The sequence below is a fragment of the Octopus sinensis genome, unplaced genomic scaffold (genome assembly GCF_006345805.1).
Source record: "Octopus sinensis unplaced genomic scaffold, ASM634580v1 Contig02930, whole genome shotgun sequence".
In the NCBI taxonomy this organism is placed as follows: Eukaryota; Metazoa; Mollusca; class Cephalopoda; order Octopoda; family Octopodidae; genus Octopus; species Octopus sinensis.
In genome coordinates this window covers 10001-13606 of record NW_021826111.1, presented here as the reverse complement: position 1 = coordinate 13606, position 3606 = coordinate 10001, and the positions used below count along the sequence as shown (strand labels likewise).

Below are 3606 nucleotides of genomic sequence, written 5' to 3'. Positions count from 1 at the left end.
TGTGTGTATGTATCAAGGTAGAGAGAGAGGGGGCATAGAGATCAATCAGACTATTAGTTATTGTTCACTGCTGTTCACAATGCCTCCCTCTATTGTTACAGCTCTCTAAATAATGCCACTCCCTTGCTTAGTGGACAGGGCAAACGCCCCCCCAGCGGAAGTCAATGCATCGCAGGGTTAGCCATTACAGAAGAGTGAACTGGAGCAATGTAAAATGTTTGCCAAAAAACACAACGTAGAGGTGTTCTGAGAATCGAAACCTTGATCTTGCGATCGTGAGTACAACACTCAAACGACAGAGCAATGCGCCTTTACATTTCTCTCTTTCTTTCTTTCTTTCTTTCTTTCTTTCTTTCTTTCTTTCTCTTCTCTCTCTCTCTCTCTCTCTCTCTCTCTCTCTCTCTCTCTCTCTCTCTCTCTCTCTCTCTCTCTGCTATATATATATATATATATGGCCATATCACATTGAAAGCACCGGTTCTCGTCCGATTACCGAAGTTAAGCAACGTCGAGCCTAGTTAGTACTTAGATGGGTGACCGCTTTGGAAACCTAGGTTGTGTAAGCGTCACACACCAGGCGCAGGAGTGGCTGTGTGGTAAGTAGCTTGCTTATTAATCACATATTTCTGGGTTCAGTCCCACTGCGTGGCACCTTGGGCAAGTGTCTTCTACTATAGCCTCGGACTGACCAAAGCTTTGTGAGTGGATTTGGTAGACGGAAACTGAAAGAAGCCAGTCGTATATATGTATGTGTGTGTATATGTTTGTGTGTCTGTGTTTCCCCCCCCCCCCCAACATCGCTTGACAACCAATGCTGGTCTGTTTATGTCCCGTAACTTAGCGGTTCGGCAAAAGACGTCGATAGAATAAGTACTAAGCTTACAAAGAATAAGTCCTGGGGTCGATTTGCTCGACTAAAGGCGGTGCTCCAGCATGGCTGCAGTCAAATGACTGAAACAAGTAAAAGAGTAAAAGAGTATGTGCATATATATATACATTTATATATACATCAGTTGAATAAAGTTAAAATAAGGTCTGGTTTTCACGTTTTTTTTTATGGTATTATTTAAAAAAAATAAATTATTTAACAATTTTAGTGTGTTAAACATAAAAACATATTTTGCAATGTTCGTAAACATCAATTAGCGTTTTCATACGTTCATGGTAATCATCAAAATTCAAAATGTATTTACCTGACAGTTGAGTTCTTGACAACTGCAGTAGATAGCTCCAACAAGCTGAAGTTTTGGAATACGGTTTTGACCAATCGGCATGCAACTTAAACATCACGGTTTGCCGGGCGTACCGATATTACTGGCATAGATCTCGCCTTTATTTTAACCATTCAGTTTGCAGTATACATGTGGTTTTATGAAAGAGCAAACTTAGTTGGTTTCGATCGTTTTTATTTCAATTGTGGGAGTCTTCTTTAATTTGTTCATATTTATATGTTACAGATATTTTTTAATCCCATCTTTAATGGTTATTCCCGTTCAGAACAGTTCGAACATTTTAATAAACCGTTTTTTTTCTTTTTTTCTTTCCTCCAACCTTACTTGTTTATACAGTTTGTGGAAAGGAAAAATTAGAAACATTTTCTGACCACATGTTTCTGTATGTTCGCTCAATGGATTTGGCGAACACGAGTGTTCGGATTTGCTGTCTGCGGATTCGTGAGCGTTCCGGTAATTCATTCCCTGCCTCGCCAATATCTAGTTCCTCGCAATTTGGGCATTTAATATATCATTATACGAGGTAGTCTGAAAAGTTCCTGGCTTTAAGTAAAAGAACATTTTAATTATGATTTTATGCAACATCCACTCTCAGATCCATATACTTATTGCAGTGGCCCTTCGGGTTTTCTAAGTCTTGTAAAAGATTTGTGAATGTTGAGCCTCCAGCCAAGCCTTTCGCGATACTCTTAAAGCCAGGAACTTTTCATTACTCTCTCTCTCTCTCTCTCTCTCTATATATATATATATATATATATATATGTGTGTGTGTGTGGTGTGTGCGTGTGTGTGTGTGTGTGTGTATGTGTGTGTGTGTGTGTGTGTGTGGTGTGTGTGTGTGTGTGTGTGTGTCTATGTATATATGCTTATGTCTTGTATTGTCTCCTAACCCCGCGGCATCTAATTTGTTTGAATAACGTATAATCCATTTTGTTTGTATATTTACATTCATTTCAGTGTCGAATTCGTATTTGTTTTCATTACTGTCATCAACGTTCGCTCAATATTCCCAGCAGCGTTCTCTGTTGACGCCACGAAAAATGAAAATTATTATCGTTAAAGGCGTGAAACTCTAATGATTTTTTGGGAGGATGAATGACGAGGAAAGAGCATGTCTTGTGTGCGAATTTTCCGTTCGTTCTTTGTCAGGCTTCTGTTCAATTCTTGAAACTTATCGTTTTATGTAACGCCATGCACCTATCTTCTCTTTGTCACCTGCTCACCCACTCTCTCTCCCTCTTACTCCCCTCTCCCTCTCTCTCCTTCTCTCTCACTCCCCATCCTCTCTGTCTCTCTCTCTCTCTCTAATATATATGTATATATACATTGGTGCAAGCGAGGCTGTGGGGAAGAAGCTTGCTTCCCAACTACATGGTTCAGTTTCACTACGTGGTAGCTTGGGCAAGTGTCTTCTACTGTAGTCTAGGGCCAACAAAGCCTGTGATGGATTTGGAAGACAGAAACTGAGAGAAGACCGTTATATGTATGTATATATATATATATATATATATATATATATATATATATATATATATATCTTTGAGAATGTGTGTCTGTGTGTCTGTCTGTCTGTGTGTTTCCTTAAAACTTGAGAACTACACAACCAATTTCATTCAAATTTTACACATGCCTTACTTAGGGTCCATGTAGTTTCATGGGAAAAATATGTTCAACTTCTTGCCTAGAGCGAGCCCATAGCAATGTCATATCTTCTCCACTATTTTAGTATTACGTGTTAAAAGTAAAACAAAAACATTTCTCTATTTTATGTCAGATACTTTCACTTTAACAATAAAAATAATAATAACAATTGAATTATATGTAGTAAGTATTAATTAAAATCAAACTAAAGTATAATATTATCGTAACATAACAAGAGTAAAATTAGCAATTGGTATAAAACTGCATCAATGACTTGAACTTGAATCAGTGGTTTCACATGAATGGGAATAAATAAAAAATAAAATTTAAGTGCAGAAATGAATAGAGGTGTGCACGGCTTTTACATTAGATTATTTGCTAATTAGCTAGCATTAAGCATTCTACTGAGTACCGTTGTTAGTTTATTTCTGATCCGTAAAGGCCTATAGCTTCAACAGAGTACTGCTTTTTGGTACCGTAAGGTTTGTTGTTATTATTATTTCTGTTTAACCATTGTTATCACGTTTGTGGTTCCTCGTAAGGAAGCGTTGTTGTTTCATTTGTTAAATAATTGTAAACCGTAACCCTCCCCCTTTGGGAGAAGGAGCTTTGGTATTTTTTAAAATTGAATGTGTCCCTGTTTGGGAGTGACAATATTTTTCAACGTTTACACGGAAGTATTTTTGTTAAAATGTCTTCGATAGAGAAAGTTCAAAAGAATTTCGCTGGCAGC

General features: G+C 37.6%; 1 pseudogene; it reads left to right on the top strand.

Annotated features, from left to right (window-relative positions):
- Nucleotides 1-447: 447 nt before the first annotated feature.
- LOC115227389 lies at nucleotides 448-566 on the top strand (annotated as a pseudogene).
- The last annotated feature ends 3040 nt before the right edge of the window (nucleotides 567-3606 follow it).